The sequence below is a fragment of the Leptonychotes weddellii genome, chromosome 14 (genome assembly GCF_054177405.1).
Source record: "Leptonychotes weddellii isolate Sample4059 chromosome 14, ASM5417740v2, whole genome shotgun sequence".
Lineage (NCBI taxonomy): Eukaryota > Metazoa > Chordata > Mammalia > Carnivora > Phocidae > Leptonychotes > Leptonychotes weddellii.
In genome coordinates, this window is record NC_138382.1 from 19983870 (window position 1) to 20008065 (window position 24196).

The 24196-nt window shown below is 37.1% G+C and overlaps 1 long non-coding RNA gene across 1 annotated transcript in view; it reads right to left on the reverse strand.

Annotated features, from left to right (window-relative positions):
* Window positions 1-24196, reverse strand: part of LOC145716927 (uncharacterized) — a 69952-nt gene that overhangs the window by 22894 nt on the left and 22862 nt on the right. The window lies entirely within an intron of this gene.

Genomic DNA, 24196 nt, shown 5'->3' on the forward strand with positions numbered 1-24196 from the left:
AGAGGGAGAAGCAGACTCCCCGCTGAGCAGAGAGCCTAATGTGGGACATGATCCCAGGACTCTGGGATCATGACCTCAGCCAAAGGCAAATGCTTAACGTACTGAGCCACCCAGGTGCCCCAGGGCATGGGCATTTTGGAGGGCTATTATTTTGCCTACCACACAAAGGTAGAGAAAGGATGGGAAGAGACACAGGGTTGGTCTTAGAGTTCATTCTTTTCTTTTTTTTTTTTTTTTAAAGATTTTATTTATTTATTTGAGAGAGCGAGAATGAGAGAGAGAGAGAGTACATGAGAGGGGGAGGGTCAGAGGGAGAAGCAGGCTTCCGGCTGAGCAGGGAGCCCGACGTGGGACTCGATCCTAGGACTCCAGGATCATGACCTGAGCCGAAGGCAGTTGCTTAACCAACTGAGCCACCCAGGCGCCCCAAGTTCATTCTTTTCTAAGTGGCCATGAGTGACCTCTCAGTGGTCATAAGTGGTAATGGGAAGAAAAGGAAGGCAAAGCACTGTGTTCTGAGATGCATGGATGCAGGAGTAACACTATTTTCATTCCAATCATATAGGAGGACACAAAGTGGGGCAATACACCTTGTTTCTCCTTCTGCAGGGAATATAGTGGGAAGCGTGAAGACCTCCAGAGACTAGATTGCCATCTCTGATTGATGCATCACTGGTATCCACTAGGGGCAGTAGAACAGCAGTGACTGTAGAACAGCGGGCCTCAGAAGCAGTGATAAGCTACTTCACTGGTTTTCACAAGCGCTGGGGAGGCTTAGCCATAGACCCCACCAGAACACACTAGAAAATAAAGCAAGAATACAAATTAGATTTATTTATGAGATACTTCTGGAACCTTCCAGAAATAACTATAAGACTATTTCAGGGAACTCAAAGACAAAGACGAAAACAAAACATTGACAACAACAACAAAAAACAGGCAGCGGGAAACCTGTAAATTTGTACTTATTATATTAATATGGTCCCATTTTTCACAGTATCTTGGGGCATCCCGAGGAAACTTAGATTACGTTCAGGAGGAAGGCTCAAACAGATGGCTGGAGAAAAGAGACATGTTCCATTTCAGCCGAGTCATGCCAGTGGGTGAATCAAGGGCCACGCCTGTTAATCTGTGCCTCTGATTGTGGTTTCATTTTAATTTACTGTCAATTAACTTGACAATTTAACTCTTGCCTCCCTGCCCAGGTGCTTGATTTACTGACTTATATCACTCCTAATTTTTTTTTTTTCCCCAAAACTGAGGTCTTAAATCTATGGTTCTGTGCTTAAGGCATTTCAAGGAGTTTGGCTATCTTGGTGGGCATTGTTGTGGCTTTCCCAGGTGCCCCCTTCAAGACCATGGCATTCATTTCACCAGTTTCCTGGTTGCCTGCCCTCTGTGGAGAGGATCTGCTTCACCCAAGATTATGTTTCCTCCTTGGAAACAGCCCATATTCACTGACTGGTCACTGTGGAGGTACAAAAGCCTGCTGCCCTGCCCCTGTGAGATCTGTGAAGGGCCATCCCAGCTGCAGAACACCCCTTGGCTCTGGTTGAGGTCTCTGTTGTGACTCTATCTTGGTTCAGCATCTCCCTCTGCCCAGTCCTTATTCCCTCAGAGGGGCTGTTCCTAAGAGCAGGCATTTCCTGCATGTGGATCTCCGTCTCTGAGAATCTGTTTCCTAGAGGACTTAAATTAAGACACTTGATGTGAGAATTGGCCTAAGGAGGCAGATTCTAAAATAAGACTTGGGAGCTGGATCACTTATTGGCCAGCTGGCAGTGAGAACCCGAGGCTGGTCATAGGTGGAGTCCTGGGAGCACTGGCATGGAGTAGTTGTACCATTATTAAACCTTTCACTGGTGATGACCTGAGATAGGATATGAATATAAGGAAATGCTCTGGTGGGCTCAGTGTCCTCAGGCATTTGAGAGGTTCAGAGGAAATGATAATTAGAAGGACAATGAAATTGGATGGCTGTCGCTAAGTACCACGTATGCAGCTGGGAAAGACAATGAAAGATGGAGGTGATCAATCACTAATTTAAGGCAAAGTGTGAAAAGTTAGAGAGTCTCCATGGCAGCATTTAAAAAGGGCTCTCCTGAAGTTGGAGAGTGGAAAAGGTGAAGTCTGGGCTCAGTATTTAATTGTAAGGATAGCAGACATAATTCCAGGAAAGATTAAATTGCCAGGCCCTGCAAGACTTGAGCACAAAGGTCAGGGCCCTAGTAGAGAAGGAATAGGATTCTAAGGTTTCAGAGGGGACATCTGGGTCAATGCACTAGAAAACCTTGAAACCCCAACCCCTGAACCCTCTGGGCCCACAGAGCAGCCTACTGCTCTGTCTTAAGGTCCAGCACTCCCCTCCTCAGGACTTAGCTCTACTTCCTCTCCTCATCACCAGACATTAGAGTCTTGGAAAGAAACAAACAAGACACATGAACACTAGTAGGTGGGAGATATTCCATATAAAAATATAGGAGTTCATCATATAAAGTTTGGGGAGATATCAAGTTCTCAAGGGCATGCTGCAACTCTTCCTTCACTGTAAAGGATAAATCATTACATCTTCTACTACTAATGAGGAGGGACCCCCTGCTAGACCCCCTCCAGGTCTGGAGGCAGCATATTTTACATTTAGCAATTACAGTTTTGACTCATGTACTAGGAGACATGAAAGGCTGCCAGTTTTGAGTAGGTCTCAGAGCAGGAAGACCTTTGCAAGAGGTCCATGCTGTGATCCAAGCAGCCCTACTTCTTAGGCCCTAGGACCTGGTAAATCTGATGGAACTAGAAACATTTTTGGTGGAAAAGAAGCTATGTGGAGTTTATGACAAGTCTTGGTGGGAGACTCATAACATAGCTAAGGTTCTGGAACAAGAACATGCCATATGCAACATGGAATTATATGTAATTCAAAAAACAGCTCTTAGGGTTCAATAGGACTCTGGTAGAAATAGAGCATCTGACTCTGAGACATCAAGTAAAAATGTGTCTAAAACTGCTCATTATGAATTGAATTTTGTCAGACCAATAAATTCATAGTATTAGGTATATCTAGCAGTAATGCTTTGTAAAACAGTATTGTATATCTGAGACGGGGCCACAGTAGGGCTGAGGGGCACAAGTAAGCCACATAAGCAGGTGGTGCATAACCCCATGTAATATACCGGTTTCATTGCTGCCTTTCCGTTAGCTGATATCTATGAGCACATTAGGGGAGGGTCACTTATACATAGTTGCTGGGAGAGGAAAATGGTCAAGACTGTTCTCAGGTGGGTGGTTTTACCAAATGAAAATGAACTGCTTTCGTACTCTAGCCCCACTCAGGGGTGGCCCTGAAAGGCAGTGGTGAGAGAAAATCCTCCCAGTGGGCAGAACTTTGAGTGATTTACTGGGTTATCTACTTGGTATTTCCTATTTGAATTGATTTCTACTCATTATTTCTTTCTGTTTGCTTCTGATTTAACTTGCTCATCTTTTCTGATTCTTAGGATGGAAGTGTACATATCATTGATTTGAGAACTTCCTTTTTTAAAATATAAACATCTAATACTAGTTTAAATGTCCCCTTAAGCACTACTTTAGCTGCATCCTACAAATTTTGATATATATGTTTGTATTTTCATTCAGTTCAAAATTTTGAATTTTCTTTATGATTTCTTTTTTGACCTAGGACTTAAAAGTATGTTGTGTAGTTTCCAAATATTTGGGAACTTTCCAGATATCTTTCTGTTATTGATTGCTAGTTTAACTCACCGTAGACAGATAACATACATTGTATGCTTTCAATTCTCTTAAATTTATTGAGACTTACTTTATGACTCATAGTCTACTTTGATGAATGTTCCATGTATATTCCATTGTTAATGGAATCCTAAATAAATGTTAATTAAGTCATTTTATAATTGTTTAAAGTCTTCTATACTGATTTTATTTCTCCTTGTTCTATCAGTTATGCAAGAGGAGTATTGAAATCTCCAACTATTATTGTGGATTTGTCTATTTTTCCTTTCAATTCTCTTTTGTTTCATATATTTTGAGAATTGTTAGGTCCTCCTGATAAAGTTATCCTTTTGTCTTTATGCAGTACCCTCTTAAATCTGTCATATTCCTTGCTGTAAAATCTATTTTGTCTAATATTAATATAGCCTCTCCTACTTTCTTTATATTAGTATTAGCATGGAGTATCTTTTTCTATCCCTTACTTTGAACCTGTTTAGGTCTTTATATTTAAAGTGGGTATCTTTTGGGCATCTGGGTGGCTCAGATGGTTGAGCGTCTGCCTTCGGCTCAGGTCATGATCCCAGGGTCCTGGGATCGAGTTCCGCATCGGGCTCTCTGCTCCTTGGGAGCCTGCTTCTCCCTCTGCCTCTCTCTCTCTCTGTCTCTCATGAATAAATAAATAAAAATCTTTAAAAAAAAATAATAAAGTGGGTATCTTTTAGATGGTATGTAGTTGGGTATTGCTTTTTATCCAATATGATAGGTTTTTTTCTAAATGATTTTTTTTTTTTTAAGATTTTATTTATCTACTTGACACAGAGAGAGATAGCGAGAGCAGGAACGCAAGCAGGGGGAGTGGGAGAGGGAGAAGCAGGCTTCCCACTGAGCAGGGAGCCTGATGTGGGACTCGATCCCAGGACTCTGGGATTATGACCTGAGCCGAAGGCAGACGATTAACGACTGAGCCACCCAGGCACCCCTAAATGATGTTTTTAAACTATGTAATTTAATTGTTGATATGGATTGATATAATACTACCATATTGCTATTTGTCTTCAATTATTCTCATCTGCTCTTTGTTCCTTTCTCTCCTTTTCTGACTTATTTTGGATTAGCTGAAATTTTTCTTTAATGATTCTATTTTAGCTCTACTCTTGACTTACTAGTTATCTCTTTGGATTTTATTGTTATTTTAATTTTGTTTTATTTTTACTATGGGTTGCCCTCTTTATCATATTCCTCCTTCAAGCTACAGCACATATAATTTCAGAAAGCTATAACAATAAACTCTCACTCCTCCAATCATCTGTTATTCTGATTATACATTTTACATCTACCTGTATATTAAACCCCACAATTCATTGTTACTACTTTTGCTTTCAACAACTATTATCTTTTAAAATGAGAAAAAAAATATCTCTTATATTTAACCACATATTTACCATTTTTGGCACTTTTCATTTCCTTATCTAAATTTCTATGCAATGTCATTTTCTTCTGCCTAAAGAACTAACCGTTAACATTTTTTGTAGTAAAGATATAACGGTGATGAATTCTTTCAGATTTGTTTGTCTGAGAAAGTATTTTGCCCTCAATTTTGAAGATATTTACAGTGAGTAAAGAATTTCAGATTGACTTTTTTTTTTTTCTTCAGTGCTTATGGATGTCACTCCACTGTTTTCTGGCTTACATGGTTTCTAATAAGAATATGCTATAATTTTTATCTTCATTTCTCCATATGTAATATATATTTTTAAAGATGCTTTTTTAAATTAACTTTTTAAAAATTAGTTTTAGATATATAGAATAGTTACAAAGATAGGACAGAGAGTTCCCATACACCTTACCCAGTTTCCCTTTATCATTAACATTACTGTGGTACTTCTGTCACAACTAATGAATCAATATTGTTTCATAATTATTAACTAAACTTCATACTTATTCAGATTTGATTAGTTTTTCCCTAATGTCTTATGTTTCAGAATCTATCCATAATACTAATTTATGTACTGTCATCATGTTTCTTTAGCTTTCTCTGGATTGTAACAATTTCATAAACTTTCCTTGTTTTTAGTTATCTTAAGTAGTACTGGTCAGGACCTTTTGTAGAATGTCCCTCAATTTGGGTTTGTCTGATGAGCTTATTATTGTTAGACTGGTGTTATGGGTTTTTGAAAGGAAGACAGCAGAAGTACATGCCATTGTTACTACATCATACCAAGGTTATAGGCTATGAACATGACTTATCCCTAATGATATTAATCTTCATTGTTTGGCTGACGTACTGTTTGCCTTAGGATATTAATAGTGTTAAGCTACTCCCTCCCTAATACTCTGTTCTTTAGAAGCAAGTCACTAAGCATAGTCAATACTTAAGGGGTGGATAATTAAGCAGCACCCCTTTGTGGGGGCAGTAGCTACGTAAATTATTTGGAATTCTTCTTTATAAGAGATTTGTCTATTCTCCAACATTTACTTATTCAATCACTTATTTATATCAGTAGCAACTCACGGATATTTAATTTATACTTTGGGTTATAATCCAAAACTACATTATTTATTTTTTTGCTCAAATAATTCCAGCTCTGACCTTTGGAAGCTTTTTTCAGTTTGGCGCCCATGTCCCTTTAGCATACATCTATTTTTTTAAATACTTATGACAACCCTCAGCATGATTTCTTTAACTGTTTATTCTTAATGGGGTTTATTAAGATTCTTGGGTCTTTGGGTATATGAATTTCCTAGGACTGCAATAACAAATTACCACAACTTGTGTGTCTTAAAACAACAGAAATTTATTCTCTCATAGTTATGAAGTCTAGAAATCCAGAATCAAGGTGTTGATAGGGCCATGATCTCTCCAAAGGATCTAGGGAAGAATTCTTTCTTGACCCTTCTAGGTTCTGGTGGTGCCAGCAACCCTTAGTGTTCTTTGACTTATAGATGCATCACCCCAATCTCTACTTCTATCTTCACATGGCCTTCCCACCTGTGTCTGTGTACAAATTTCCCTCTTTTTATAGGGACATAAATCATTGGATTAGGCTACATCCTAATCCCGTATGACCTCATCTTGATTACATCTGTAAAGACCTGATTTCCAAATTAGGTCACATTCACAGGTTCTGGGTAGACATGAATTTGGGCATGGCGGTATTGAACACTGTTCAACCCAGTACAGTGGGATTTGTAGTTTTCATCAAGTTTGGAAAATGTTCAGCCATTATTCTTCTAGTATTTTTTTTATTTATTCCCTTTTCCTCCCAAAACTCCAATTATAGAAATGTTAGACTATTTGATATTCTCTCAGTTTACTGAATCTCTGTTCATTTTTTTTGTCCTTTTGTACTCTGTACTTCATTTTATTTTTTCATATCTTTCAGTTAACTGATCTTTTCTTTTATACTGTCTGATCTACTTTTAATCCCATCCAGGTTTTTTGCCCCATATATCAAATATCTTTTATTTTATGATGTCTATTTTTCATCTACTTTCTTAAACACATCGAATATACTTCAAGTGGCTTTTTCAAATGTCTTTATCTCCCAATTCCATCATCTCTGACCCTTTAAGGTCTATTTCTGTTATGTGATTTTTTTTCTTCTGGTTTTGGAATAATCTTCCTCCTTTGAGAAATGGATCATTCTTGATTGGCTGCCAGATATTGTGAATTTTTTATTGCTGTTTGCTAGATTTGGTTGTTTTCTCTTAAATCATGTTGGATTTTATTCTGGCATGAAGTCAAGTTACTTGGGATCAGTTGGATCCTTTCAAGTCTTTGCTTTGAATTTTGTTAGGCCAGGTCCAGAGCAGTCTTAGTTTAGAGCTAATGTTGCTTCAGTACTAAGGCAATATTCTTCTGACTCTACTTGATACCTAAGTATTACAAGACCTTTCATTATGACTGATGGAAACACAAACTATTTACAGCCCCTACTTGAACTCCTAGAACTGTTCTCAAATTACCTATCACCCAGCATTTTAGTATGTTTCATCCTTGACTTTTTCTTTAACACTTATTACTATCTCATAAATTATATACTTATCTAAATTTTATTGTTATTTCTTTCTGTTTTAGGGGAAAGAATTTTATTGTGTTATTCATTGCTGTTTAACTAGCTTCCAGAAAAAGCTTGACTCATTATAGTCACTTGATAAATATTTGCTGTATTAGTGAATTAATCAATGAATTATCTTTTAATTAGACATACTTTTTTATTTTCTATTTCTTCCGGTCCCTAATATCTAATTTAATAAATTACTATTGATAAATAGTGGTAATAGTATTGCTCATGAGGCTCCTTTCAAGCATGATTATCCCAAGATGAGGACTTCTGGTCTTCATCATGATAGGTTGCAAATAGTACATTGCACAAAACTATATGGTGACATTCATGTTTGTGGCTATCTTAGATTAATATATTTATTATTCTAATTTTCCAACAGATGGCAGTAAATATCTTGGAGACTAATTTGCCCATTTTTAATAGTGGCAGGTCTGTTACCAATGAGGAAACATTCATATCTTATAAGACCCTCAAACTTCCCTTTCCATTTTTGGTGGGTTTCAGGATATTTCTTATACTTCTGTTTTCTGTTATAACTGTTGTTGAAGAATATTAAAGTAGGCTGAAGAATGTCCATTCACACTTCTGCTTTTGATTCAGTAGCTAGAAGAAGCACTCAATTACAATGATTCAGTAACTAAAGAGTTCCAGAATACCACAGGGCAGGGATTCCCAAAGACCTGTGGAATATGCTGTCTTCTTCACAAAGCCTCCTTCCCTGTAGGGCTACCTTACACAGACAGTGCCTGAAAATTACGGGCATTTATTGAGTCAGTACACCATAAGCCAAGGGCAGAGTTCAGTTTCCGTTTGGGGAATGGCTTACCAAAAAGATTATGGACTTTGAGGCCAGAAAGACCTAGTTTCAAATCTTGGATCTAATCTATGCTAGCAAATTATATTGCCTAGTCATTTATTTAGTAACTCCAATTCTGTTTCTTCATCTGATAAATGAAGATAAGTGCCTCACAGAATTGTTAAGACCTAAATGAGGGAACACAGAGAACATACAACTCTTGATAGGTGCACAGTAAATGCTATTTCCTATTCACCTTCCAGTGTAAGTATACATAGGCTAAATCAACCATCAAAAAGTTGGTAAAGTCATAGAATTATACAGTATAAAAAACTGGTCACATGTATTTGGTCCAATGCAACTTTTGTAATGCTACAGTTTCCTCCACAGCATCCACATCAACTTGCATCCAGTCTCAAGTTAAACATGCCAATGATAGGAATGCCCCCTCCCTTCTAAGGGAAGTAACCGCTGGAAAATTCTGTTACAGAAAGAAATTGGACATAGTAAGGAAGACTCAACCATTGGTCCTGGCTCTGCTTCCTGTGACCTCATGGAACAATATTAATCCCTCATCTAAAGGGTCCCTCCAGATTTATGCATGAAGCTATTAGGATCCTTTTGAGTCACCTCATTAACACATAGACCATTTATACTCCCTTAACCTGCACATGTGACATAATATTGATCCCTGTTACCATGGTGTTGGAACTCTCCAATCTGTCTTTGGGCTTCCATCATCATTTCTGTATACCCACTGCTGTCTTGTTATTAATTTATTGCCCCTTTATCAAAACTGATCTGTATCATTTCTTATTTCTTCAGTCTCTGAAATATTAGTATTGACACATTTATAAATATTTGTATCTTGGCAATCTTTAGTTTCTTACCTAAGAAAATGAGTAATCTCATTACCTAAGAGAATTTTAGGGATGGTGTAAAAGCCAGTAAGGGAGGCCCTGCTAGCAATGATACTCTTAATATCTGTATCTTTTTTTTTTTTTTTTTGGTGTCTGTATCATAACATGGAGTTCTGTGTGTTCAATTTCAATAAACTGTCCCTGGCTGATAACTATTTCCATGGGCATATCTGTGTGTTTGTGTTGAAGCACAAGCAGGCAAGAGGGAGGCAAAGGTGTGTGCTAAGGAAAGAGAGTTAGGCACCATGATTACTTTTTATTAAAGAGGAGATTTCATATAGGACTGTCTCAGGATATTAATAAAACAGGAAGCCAATGAATATACCTTTATCCTAAAAGCCTATAAACAGGCATTAGCATTAAAATAACTTCCTGAGTTGAGCTAGTGATTGTCATCAACATTTCTTCCAAGGATCAAACTAATATATTGTGGGTTAAATAGCATTGACCTTTAATACTTTTTAATCCCATTGATTTTCCTCATTCTTGCTTTTGAGTTTACATTTTTAAGTGACATTTAAAGATGCATGTACTTAACTGCATTTAATTTTAAAAGAATATCAGGGGACAATTTTATAATAAAATAGTGCCAAAAGTAAAAAATGAAAGGGAAAGGGTGTTTGGTATTTTAAAAGTAAGTGACAATATTATGGTAGAGGGCTGCAGGGGTGGTAGGAGTAGTCTGAACATTAAAGACAGCTTAGGCTTTAAATGAAGAGTACAGACTCATATAGTGAGTCATAGTGATCTTGTGCATTCTAACTGATTTGCCAGCCTGGACACGGTCTTTAGGAGCTGGAGTAGATTGATATTCATCTGCTGTCTACACTGGATCCAAATCACAAGACTAGTATCCATGCTCAGCTAGATGTAAGACATATCAAGACTTAGCTTTGTGCTCCATTTCAGCACACTTTCACCCCAGACCTGCAAGCATCTTGGAAACATTGCTTCATTCATCTCTACAACATTCCGTCTGGGGAGTTAAGTTACAAATATTATGAGGCCTGTTCTCCAGTTGAGAAAGCTGAATTACAGGAAGGTTAAGAGGCTTGCTTGAGGTCAGAAATTGGTAATAGAGATCAAGTGCAGGCTGGAGGGGACCCAGCAATAGTTCCCAGGATACCTTGGCTGTGTCACTCTAAAATCCTTTCAGTGATTTCTCTATGTTATTCCCCAGGGCAGCAAATTCACAAGTGTTAATAGAAAGCTTCTATGAGGCAATTGTATAGGCAGAATTCTTTCTCTAGGAGACAGATACTATGCTGTTACTTTAGACCCTTCTCCTATATTTTCAAAGGCGCAGAATTAATGACTGAATTAGTCTAACACTGGATACACCTCACATTTAAAGTCACAGACACCACCTTGCAATACAGACATCCACAGTTCAGAAAGGCTTCTTGAAGAAATTCATTGCAATGCAAGAAAACTCTTGGGCTTTCCAAAGCCACAGCCTAGATATAGTTTCTTTTCCTTCAAAGAGGAAACTTGAGAGGGAACATTTAGAATACCTTCACAATCAGTCCTTTCTGTGAACAAGCTTTGGCTTGAAAAACTTCAAAATGTTGTCCTCATTCTGTGCTTATCTTCATCTCCAAGTAAATCTCTAGAGCTGCATATGCAGAGGTTTGAGGCATTTTTGTGGTTTCTTATACTTTGGCTTTATTACTAACTGAAATCCAATGGGTTCACAAGAAGTGGAGGAAATGGGAAGGAAAACTGAAATTGAGTAGTTACTCTCATAGGTGAGGCCCATACCTCTGATGGTGGCCACACTTGCCTTACTGGGGAGTAGCAAGTTTAAGACTTTTGAATATGTTTTCTAGGGTGAAAAGAAGATTAGAAATTATCCCCAGATTTCTGATCCAATAATTTACAATGGAGGTGACACTATTTTCCAATATTTTTAACTTTTGATGTGAGCTAAGTTTTAGGTATATCTTTATAGCCACAACAGGTTTTTTGGATAATATATAGCAAAGCATAAACTTCTTCCCAAAGATAAGAAATATTTTATTTCCTGAATCACTCAAGAATATACATTCTCTTTGGACACTGTGCTGCTTTGAATATTTACAACTTTATGCATATAATAAGAAAATCAACAATAATTACTGTTTATTAAGCAGCATATTGCCTAGCTATACAAAGTATATATGTAAAGTATTTATGTATGCATTTACACATATGTACACATATAAAATCTATTCTAATAATTCAACAACCCTTCATTGTAATTACCATCACTTTTGTTTTACCTATGAGGAAAAGGAGACTAAAAAAGACTCATGGTCTCACAACTATATATTGCTGACAGGAATTTTTTACATGAAAGCACGAATTTAATTTAAAACAAACCAAAAATAAGAAAGATGCAAGATGTTATCTATATACTCCTCCATACAATTAAATCTGGAAAGAGAAAAGTACTAGGAAAGAAAATCATTATCTAATTGCACTGTCAGAATAATCTATGTGGTAGGCTAGAGCTATTAGACCCAATTTTCTGATGATGACTCTGAGGCTCCTAAGATTGCAAACTGATGCCTGCGAGTTGTTTAATATCAACCAGGTGTTCAGTAGCACACTCAGAACTGTGGGAATCTGTTCACTAAGTGCTTTTCTTTATTGCTTAAAATTCACATAGAAAATCATCTCATTCTGACCATAGGCCCTAAAATCAGGTTAGAGTTTTCTTAGAATGTGCCATTTGTACTCCCACAATAAGATGGTATAAAACCTATCCAAGTGGATATATACAAGTGGTGGGTCTAGGAGGTGCACAAATATCCACAGAAATCCGAGGAATAGAATCATAGTTGATGGGTCAGAAGTGTCAAACATGTAAATTGTAGCAGTTAAACTATGCAGAGTTCAGGAAACATTTTCTGCATCCTCAATCCTCAGGGCTTTGGAAATTTGGAGTTTGGATGACTCTTAAGCCAAAATTAGCAACTATATTCCTCCAGATTCCATTACAAATTTGGAGTCAGCTTTCGCTGAAACACTCCATTTCCTTTACAGGCTAGTTTGTCTCCCTTGTGTCTACTCACCTGTAGATGGTATGGTAGAGCTGCTGAATATCTTTCTATATATTAGGTAGATAGGTAGATAGGTAAGGTAAGTAGATAGGTGATAGATACGTAGATAGATGGATAGATAGATCACACTTCTGGATCTGATATTGAGTTGCTATAATATTGATTTTTCTACCCTGATAGACTCTTAGCAGCTAATACCTTTTCTTACTCTGCTCATTGGTTCTCTCACAGCAAGCCTTCCATAGCGAGAGGGTTTTAGAAATCCCTATTTACCACCATTTGGATTATCTACATTTCACCTGGCTTCTCCACTCAAATGCAGTTTTAGGCCAAGCGCCCAGCAGTGTTATTCTTTTAATTTTATAGGCCCACAGAGCTGAAACATTTGAAGTGCAAGCGTGGGACTGTATACTTTTCAATTAGATGTTGGCACATGCAAACACTAACAGACACTAACTGGCACAGACCAACTACCATTCACTTAACTTAATGGATACTCTACTGGCATGGCCAATGGTAGAGCAATTTTGGAGCCTTGAGAAATCTAGAAGCAGTGGAAATTATAGTCCACAGCATGACAAGAAGTCCTTTATAAAGGTTTTACACAATTAGCTTATTTCAGAAATAAAGAATGCCAATCGGATTAATCTCCCAAATCTTGGCAGGACAATGATACCAATTGCCTTTTGTAACTATTTACTTACTTCTCTGTTTCCTTAGGTATAGGGGACCAGACAAAGTATTGCTCCTTACATTTGTGTTGATGCCTTTTTACTTGAGAAAGCACAGGACAGTGAGTCCTCCTTCACCCTTTCCCTATTGAACCCTATGAATTTTCAAACTTCAAGTCCTTTTTTTTTTTTCCCCCCACATTTAGTTTCTCATTAAATATTCTGGGTCTATGTTTGGATTGAGATTTCTTTGTTTGTAGCTTATAACTACAAATCAAAATTTTATCTATTAGCATTATTATTTGCAAATTTCTAGTAGTCATTTTTATAGTCTACAACTATGGGTGTTATTGTTCCCTATCCATTCTATAATTTCAACTAAATCGAGCAATGAAAATTTTATAGTGCATCCCTAATTGTGCACCAGACTGGAACTGTTCATACAAATTCCAAGCAATTATAAGGCTTTCTGGGAAACACTGGCAGCAAACGCTGGATTAAATGTTTATAACAGCAAGCCAGATGGGAAACAGAGATAAGGAAAATCTCATGGAAACTTATTTTTTTCCCAGACCAAAACACTATTTTAAATTAACCTAGCCAAGGGAAAGCATTTTCACATTGCTGACCAATAAATAGCTTTTGGTAAGTAATAACATTTAAATTGTGGGAATAATTTTACATGGACATAACTCTTTGTGTCAGCTGTGACTGATGTTACAAACAGATACTAAATAGAGTTGATGACTGAGACTCCAGTGATGTATTAGCTCAAATTTAAATAGTGGATACTTCAAAGTTAAAAAAAAAAATGTGGTTCATATTATATTGAAGGTGGAAGAAAATCACATGGAAATATTTAGCTGTACTTGAAAATATTTGACGTGGAGACTGTGGTGCATATATAGTCAACTTACTCATGCTAAAAATACTTTTATTGCTTGAGAACTCAGAGTGAAGACTGCCATTTTTGTAGATAAATCTGTCTCTTAATGGAATTGGGTAATAAGCTACTCTCACCAACTTGAACTCATGCTTGCTTCTTCCGATTTGACTAAAATGTTGTGAAAGTTATAAAGGTAGATTTGTAAGGAAACTAATAACACTAAAGGTTCAAGTCCCCTTACTTGCATGGGTACCTTCCCTGGAATGATTCCTAACAATATGTTCACATGCTCATACATTTTTTGAAGTTTGTGAGGGAAGATATTTTAAATGTAATTGGTTAAGACTACTGTCTCTTTTCATTCTGATTTTCCCTCCATCACACTTCCTTTTTGTTAGGCGGCATTGGAGTGGCCATGAGCATTTTTAGATTATGGCTAGGTGAGTGTTAAATTTAGGAGACATTTATTGGGTTTAGTCATATATATTTATGTGAGATGCAGTCAATTCCATGTAGTTAAGTTAGTGCTACTTAGAAGCTTAGATAGAGCTTCTGGGAATAGTTTACTACCCACTATGCCTAGTCACTTGTTATGGAAACATGAAGGTACAGCCCAGAAGAGCTATTAACAGGTCCTACCTCGCCTGACATGCCTAGTGGAGGAGAAATAAGGTTTAAAATGCATACAGCAAGGAGCTGGTTTATAGAACATTTTTTCAAACAACAAATATGTAAAAGATATTCATACTTAAAACAGGAGTACAATGACTTAAGAACTCTAGGTTATATTTTCTAGGAATTGGGAAAAGAATACAAACATAAACAAGCCACAAGCATTTATTCAGAAAGTTGTAAGGCTCAAAGACAACCTTTTAACTGCTAGCCGGGAAGATGTTTTAGAGTATTTAAGTGAAACAGATGAGAAATTATGGACTTCTGATTTGGACATACATATGTGAAGATGTTTTCTTTTGCCACCGTTAATTCTATTTATCAAAGGTATTGAGAAAATATTAATATAAAAATTAATGCAATATGAAACATAAGGGATAAAGTGAGTATAATCAATAGAAATTATTCTTAAGAGAATTTGACAAATATTTTTATACCACACTGAAAATAATTTGTTAAGTTGAAGAGAAACATTTTGAGTAGAAGACAAATCAGGCCCTGGACTTGTTGTGAATCCAATAATGAAAAAAATGAATTATATGAATGTATTTGGGAAACCACTAAAACTTCCTGCTAGATTAATTAGCTTTTGCTGTATAACAAACTTGCCCTAAACTTAATGGCTTACACTATATCATATGGGCCAAATGAGGCCCATGGCTTCTTTTTTTGTTGTTGTTGGTTTGGGTTTTTTTGTTTGTTTTTTAAAGAAGAAGAAGAAATGCCACAGAGACTTTCAAGTGGCCTGCACAAAGCCTAAAATATTTACTACCTGGTTCTTACAGAAAAAAGTCTGCCAAACTCTGGCTTAAAACAACTTACTTAACTCCCTATTCACCACATTAGTGATTTGGGCTGGGCTCAGTTGGGCACTCCTTCTGCTGCTCTGGGCTGACCTCATTCATTGTTTTACAGTATCCAGTAAGTCCCCTAAAGCCTAGTGATCGGCATTTCCTCCCTTCCAGGTTTGGCAGTTGGCTGGCAGTCAATTGGGATGATGGGGCAACAGCCTCTCATTATTTAGCAGACAAGTCAGGGCTTGTTCTTATGGTGGTAGTTGCACTGTTTCCAACAACAGCAAGCAGAGACAAGCCCAAATTCAAATGTTGGTTTGCATCACATTTGGTAATGTTCCAATAAAGTAAGTCACAAGGCTAAATCTAGAGTTATTAAGGGGGAGGGATACTACCAAAAGGCATAGATGAAGAAAAGGGAAAAAACTGTGGGGATACCTTTCCTCAGTAGGTAGAGCATGCGGTTCTTAATTCCAGGGTTGTGAGTTCAAGCCCCATCTTGGCATGGAGCCTACTTAAAAAAAAAAAAATTATGGCCATTTTCACAATCATCCATACTTGATTTGACATAAAATAATAACAATAACAAAGATAATGTATAACTAATAATATGCCATTACTATGAGGACATTGATGACAAACTCTTAAATAAGTGATGTCAATTCAATAAGTATTTAAGATTAGTAGCTACACAGGAAATTTTAAAAGCTGTGAAATTTTTTTGTTCATATATGAAAGAAATCTGATAGATATTTTCTCCAGTTGACAATAATCCTCAAATTTTACATGGAATTATCAATACAAATTATGAACTTGAATGAATATTTACTAAACTATCAATAATAAAAGCACTTGATTAATCATTAATAGAAACTCAATGATCATTATATTCTTTTTTTTTTGAAAAGATGCAAAATCATTGTCATATGAGTATGAAAGGTATAATCAGCCAAAAAATGTAGGAGATAAGTATTATAGAAAAGCAGCAGGCATTTCACTTAAAAGCATATTTTTCTGGATTTGTGAGGGGTGTGGTATTTTCAGTTTTTTATTCTCATGAATATAGATGCAAAAATCCTCAACAAAATATTAGCAAACCAAATCCAACAATACATTAAAATATCATACACCACAATCAAGTGGGGTTTATTCCCAGGATGCAATGGTGGTTCAATATCTGCAAAACAGTCAACATGATATGTCACATCAATAAGAGAAAGGATAAAAACCATATGATCATTTCAATAGATGCAGAAAAAGCATTTGACAAAGTACAACGTCCATTCATGATAAAAACCCTCTGCAAAGTAGTTCTAGAAGGAACATACCTCAACATAATGAAGGCCTTATATGAAAAACCCACAGCCAACATCATACTCAGTGGTGAAAATATGAGAGCTTTTCCCCTAAGGTCAGGAACAAAACGCAGATGTCCACTCTCACCACTGTTATTTAACATAGTACTAGAAATCCTAGCCACACGCAATTAGAAAACATAAAGAAATAAAAGGTATCCAAATTGATAAAAAGAAGTGAAACTCTATTTGCAGATGACATGGTAGTATATGTAGAAAACCCTAAAGACTACCAAAAAACTACTAAAACTGATAAATGAATTCAGTAAAGTCACAGGATATAAAATCAATATACAGAAATCTGTTGCATTCCTATAGACTAATACTGAAACAGCAGAAAGTGAAATTAAGAAAACAATCCCATTTACAATTGCACCAAAAACAATAAAATATCTAGGAATACACTTAACCAAAGAGGTGAAAGACCTGTACTCTGAAAAACTATAAAACACTGATGAAAGAAATTCAAGGCAACACAAAAAATGGAAAGACATCCCATGCTCATGGGTTGGAAGAACAAATATTGTTAAAATGTCTATACTACATAGCAGTCTACAGATTGAATGCAATCCCTATCAAAATATCAGCAGCATTTTTCACAGAACTAGAATAAACAATCCTAAAATTTGTATGGAGCCATAAAAGACCTTGACTAGCCAAAGAAATCTTGAAAAACAAAAATAAATTAGAGGTTTCACAATTCTAGACTTCAAGTTATATTATAAAGTGGTAGTAATTAAAACAGTATGGTACTAGCATAAAAAGCAGACACATTGATTAACGGAATAGAACAGAAAACCCAGAAATAAACCCACAGTTATATGGTCAATTAATCTTCCACAAAGGAAGAATGAATATGCAATGGAAAAATACAGTCTCTTCAACAAATCTGTTGGCAAAACTGGACAGCCACACACAAAAGAATGAAACTGGACCAATTTCTTTCACCATACAAAAAAAATAAACTCAAAATGGATTAAAGACCTAACTGTGAAACCTGAAATCATAACTTGAAGAGAGCACAGGCAGTAATCTCTCTGACATTGGCCATAGATATTTTTCTAGCTATGTCTCCTGAGGCAAGGGAAGTAAAAGCAAAAGTAAACTGTCAGGACTACATCAAAATAAAAATTTCTGCATAGTGAAGGGAATAATCAATAAAACTAAAAGACAGCCTACTAAGTGGGAGAGGATATTTGCAAATGACATATCTGTAAAGGGTTAGTATCCAAAATATATGAGGAACTGATACAACTCAGTGCCCAAAAAACAAATAATCTAATTAAAAATGGGCAGAAGACATGAACAGACATTTTTCCAAAGAAGACATACAGATGGCCAACAAAGACATGAAAAGATGCTCAACATCTTTTATCATCAGGGAAATGGAAATCAAAACTACAATGAGATAGCACCTCACACCTGTCAGAATGACTAAAATCAAAAACACAGGAAACAACAGGTGTTGGCGAGGATGTGGAGAAAAAGGAACACTTGTGCACTGTTGGTGGGAATGCAAACTGGTGCAACCACTGAGGAAAACAGTATGGAGGTTCCTCAAAAAATTAAAATAGAACTATCATATGATCTAGAAATTGCATTACTGGGTATTTACTCCCAAAATGCAAAATCACTAATTCAAAGGGATACATGCACCCCTGTGTTTATTGCAGTATTATTTACAATAGCCAAACTATGGAAGCAGCCCAAGTGTCCATTAATAGATGAATGGATAAAGTGATATATATATATATATAATGGAATATTATTTAGCCATAAAAAAGAATGAAATCTTGCCATTTGCAATGACATGGATGGAGCTAGAGAGTATAACACTAAGTGAAATAAGCCAGTCAGAGAAAGACAAATACCATATGATATCACTCATATGTGGAACTGAAGAAACAAAACAAACGAGCAAAGGAAAAAGAAAGAGACAAATCAAGAAACAGACTCTTAACTATAGAGAACAAACTGATGGTTACCAGAGGGGAGGTGGGTGGGGGATGGGATTAAAGAATACACTTATCTTGATGAAATAAAATAAAAATTTTACAATTTGTTATAATTTCTTATTCTAAAACATACTTTCATGCCTAATTTTAGATACATACTTTTTTTAAAAAATTCTTTTCCTTCTATAGGACTTCCAAAATGTTCTAGGTTTCAGACCCTGTGAAACCTGGGTCCACGTAGGGAAGGATCAGTTAAGCATTCCTGCTCTGGAGAATTAAGCCTGGGCAGGAAAGCAGCTGGTACAAAGAAACAAGAAAGGAGAGTTCCAGCTTTTTTGGGGGGGGAGGCGGGGAGGTGGGTAATTTGTAATCCTGAATCTTTTTGTCAGCTCCAATTTTATTTGAAAGCCTTTAATAATTCTTTCTGCTCATAATCAGATGCAATCTATCAACTGTAGGGTGATGAAAACCCCATAGTTTTTAAAGCCTGCTAAGTTGCTATATTAAATACCTGCTCCTCTTTGTTACTCCCATTCCTATTTGCCTGGCAATTTTTACCCTTCTTTTTTTTTTTTTTTATTAAAGATTATTTATTTATTTATTTATTTATTTGAGACAGAGAGAATGAGAGAGAGAGAGAGCACATGAGAGGGGTGAGAGTCAGAGGGAGAAGCAGGCTCCCTGCCGAGCAGGGAGCCCGATGCGGGTCTCGATCCCAGGACTCCAGGATCATGACCTGAGCCGAAAGCAGTCACCTAACCAACTGAGCCACCCAGGCGCCCCGATTTTTACCCTTCTTGAGAGGGTGTTTGACTGACATCAGAAGGGGGTTTCATTTAGGAAATGGAGGGAAAAGCCTCTAAGAGATCAAATAATTTGCCCATGGACATACAGTTCATTGGGGAGCCTAGGATTGCAAACAGTGTATATCTGTTGCCAAGAACTATTCTTTTCCCATCCATCTTTCTTGCCTTCAACCTCCCAATGCATAGGGCCTGCCTCTCTAAATTGATGAGAAATACATCTATAGAAACTGAGACTTTATTTGATCCTAATTATGATCCACTACATATCTTCTGTATGCATAGTCCTATGTTAAGTGCCAGAAATCCTGGGGAAACAGAGAAAATAAAAAATAGATATATTATAAGGTAGCACATGTTAAGTGTCTAATAAGTGATATATAATTTGTCATATGTGAAATTCAGGTAGATGACCTTGAAGGGAATATATGGTATACAAGTAAAGATGCACTGGTAGGGCCAACTAAGAAAGGAAGAAGGAACACTGACTGGCTTTATTCAGGGATATGACTTTATTTAATAGATTACATGATACCTCTCATAAACATAGAGTTGCAGATACCAAAAGTCTTTTAGAAATCATCTAGTACAAATTTTCACCATTTACATCAGAGGTACTTGATTTTCTTTTTTTTTTAAAGATTTTATTTATTTATTTCAGAGAGACAAAGAGCTCGCAGGGGGGGAGGGGCAGAGGGAGAGGGACAAGCAGAGTCCTCGCTTAGTAGGGAGCCCAATGTGGGGCTCAATCCCAGGACCCTGAGATCATGATCTGAGCCGAAGGCAGCTGCATAATGAGTGAGCCACTCAGGTGCCCCAGTACTTGATTTTCTACAACCTCTACCAACCTAACTGACTTGTCCAGAATTGCCCAGTCAACCATAGAGCCAGGGTTTTTAGTCATGTTTCCTCAGCATTCTCTTGACTGAACTACCAAGACCAACCATGATATTACTTGAAGCCAATAGGTGTTCTCGAAAGCCATCTCTAGATTAATTCAGATCCTTAAAGTTACTTCTGTTATTTACTGTAGTGTGCCCTGATATTTTTCAGATTTTATTCCAAGGCTGAAGTCTCTGATCTTTATTCTTCATTTCTACTTTGTTGTTTACTTTCATTTTCCCTTTGTATTGTTGGAGTATCCTAGAGAAAGTAATTGAATGCAGAGAATAATTCTTATAATAATGAATTGGATTCTTCCCATTCCAAATTTGAAGGCACTATCAAGGAAACTAGATAATAAGTCCTTTTATATTTAGGTATGGTCTTCTATAAAAGCAAGTGAATTCCAGGTATCTTATCTTTTTTATAATTTGATCCTGGCTGGATAGAAGCAAGATTGAGGTAAGCTATTTCCAAATGTTTCTTAATGCACTAGGAAAAAAGTAATATTAATAGATTAAACATATTTAGCAATGCAATTTTTTGTCTTTTAAAAATTATCTCAAGTAATCATTCTAAGAACTCAAAGTAAGTAAAATAGCTATTATTACCATTTTATAGTGGAAGAAATTAAGGTACAGAGACATCAAATGATGAGTTCAAGGTTACAGTAAGGGCAGAACTGGGATTAAGCACAGATGCTAACCTGGGTCCCATGGCTCTTTCCTCTCACTATACCATCCATCTTTCTCAACTATGTATCACCATCCTAATACCCTCTTCCACATCTACTCCAGATACAAAGACATAATATTTTTGGTTTCCAATATTGTTCAGTATTTTTTGTTATTCAGTGAATGGCCCAACGCTTCTTTATAATCACTAGACAAGACCACCACACAAAGCCATTCTACATAAAAAGATTTTTTGAGAAATCTTTAAATCAACCTAAACATTTCCCCAAGACTAGAGGGAGAAAGTGGACAAGAGTTGTTCCACCATTCTTGCAACCATTTTCTTTAATTGTGAAATCCATATACTTGGGATCAATGAGCAAATGCTTGTGGATTCAAGACACAGCCCGTAATTTTAATGATTAAAATATATGTCCAAAAAGTAAAACCTAGGTATTATATTTCTTATCTTCTTGGTTAACATGCCCAGAGCCTAATGCCACAGTGGTGAGTCAGAGCTACCACACTACAATTTATTTTACTTTATATTTCTAGATAAAATAGCAAAATTACACTTATTACAAACACCACATCATTTTAACCTTCAGTTACTTCCCACACCTAGTCTTCCCAGGGTCATTATGTCATCTGACATGAGTCCAGGGCCTCTGAGAAGAAAGCCCACAGCAAGCGTACAGAAGCTGTGAGGAAATCTGGATAAGCAGGTAAGCAGGTCTTAATGGCTGTTCTTTGGCCTAGTTTACAAAGTCCTCTTTCTATACTTTAGAATTCAGAGGTTTCAGAAACAAAGTTAAAATGGTGCCACAACCAAATCATAGATGCAAGTCCAAATGCTATATAATTGCTCCATCACCCCTATGAGACATTCTGATTAAAATGAATCACGTTGACCTTCGATGACATGGCCTTAGGGGCAATTATTCCCCAAGAGACTTAATTAAATGCAATTAGACCAGTGAGAGTACATTTAACAAGGCCCCTTGCAATACCTATGTTTCCAGTTTATTTTTTCAGCAACTTTCACTAATGATTTGATTCACTCAACGTCCATCAATGGATAATGATTGGATACTCACTACTATAAGGTGACAGTAGGATACCTGGATCCCATGATTCAGAAATTAGAGAGAAAAGACAGACACATGACAAATTAAACAGTGTTTTCCCGATTTATCTGATAATTGTGTCCTAGATGTATGGAAAATAGTAGGTACTGACACAGGCCTATACTAGGCCAATATTAATTATAACAAGAGCCTCACGTAGGAACAATGATTTCTGGCAATAATATGAGAAGCCGAAAGCATTGTGGAAGTGATTCTGGACAAGGAAGGAACAATGTCAAATATGACTCCTAGGCTTAAAGCATGGATGTCAGGAGGCAGCAGGCTGTAGTGGGCGTCAGAGATGGGAACCAGAGTCTAATAAAGCAGAAGGGTCATGAAGACCCTGAGAGGAAAAAGGTGTGGTCTAGGATCAGAGAGTCCTGAGAAGGTCCAGGAGTGCACCGTCAGGAATGAGCTAGGGTCTAGAAAAACAGAAACTGAGGTGAACCTGGGCGCTTCAGATCTGAGCAAGGCCATGGCTTGGAATGAGCAGACTACTGGGGGCCAGGAAGGCTCAGACACTGAAAGGAAAGGGGCCGCCTGCCCAGACCAAGAAATCTGTAATAAACTCTAGTATCATAACCCAGACCAGGAGCCTAAGCAGCAGCAAACAGAGAGTCTGGCAAGAGATCCCAGTCAGGTGTGGATACACAGCATTAAGGAACACTACCAACTGGAGGCCCTGGAAGGCAGATGAACAGTTTTCTTAGGGTGTCTGCAAATCTGGAGAAGCTCTAATAAAGAAAAGAAGAAACAAGTGGAAATTAAATTTTAAAAAAATATATAGATGTAATCATCACAGAAAAAAAAAGAACACTGTAGGATTCCTAACATAATAGTTTTGATTTATGGGGACAGAGAATGTGCATGGAAGTAGAACATGAAGTTGTCAGTAAGGCTAAATATATTTCTCTGGTTCTGCTGAAAACTGAGGAAACTTTTGCTCCAACCAGGAAGTTGCTGAGATGTTTCCTTGTTTGTTAGTTAGGGACTGTCTTACCCCAGAGTTGCAGTAGAGGTAAGGTCATGTGCAGTCCTACTTACAGAGAACAGTATGGAAAGGGAGTTTACCCAGATCTGATTTAGTTCTAGAAGAAGAAAAAAGGTGTGTGTAGCGGGGTTAATATCAGGAGAATCAGCTGGTTTCCAGGAGGAATGTTGAGTTGTGCGGATGTGGAGCTCACAGCAGGACATTGAAGGAAAAGTCTCTACTAGCCAGCTGAAGGAAGATTAGAGCTGAAGTGTAGACTTTGGAGTCATACACAGAACTGATAAATGAAGGTGAGTAGGGGAGGCATTGTTGCTTCTCAACAAGTCACATCATCTGTTATTTACATGAAATTATTTCTGTTACCTCCATTTTTTTATTATTTATTTTTTTGATGTAGTGTTTCATGATTCATTATTTGCATATAACACCGAGTGCTCCATGCAGAACGTGCCCTCTTTAATACCCATCACCAGGCTAACCCATCCTCCCACCCCCCTCCCCTCTAGAACCCTCAGTTTGTTTTTCAGAGTCCATCGTATCTCATGGTTCATCTCCCCCTCCGATTTCCCCCCCTTCATTCTTCCCCTCCTGCTATCTTCTTCTTTTTCTTTTTTTTTTTCAATATATAATGTATTATTTGTTTCAGAGGTACAGATCTGTGATTCAACAGTCTTGCACACTTCACAGTGCTCACCATAGCAATACCCTCCCCAATGTCTATCCCCCAGCTGCCCCATCCCTCCCACCCCCCACCACTCCAGCAACCCTCAGTTTGTTTCCTGAGATTAATAATTCCTCATATCAGTGAGGTCATATGATATATGTCTTTCTCT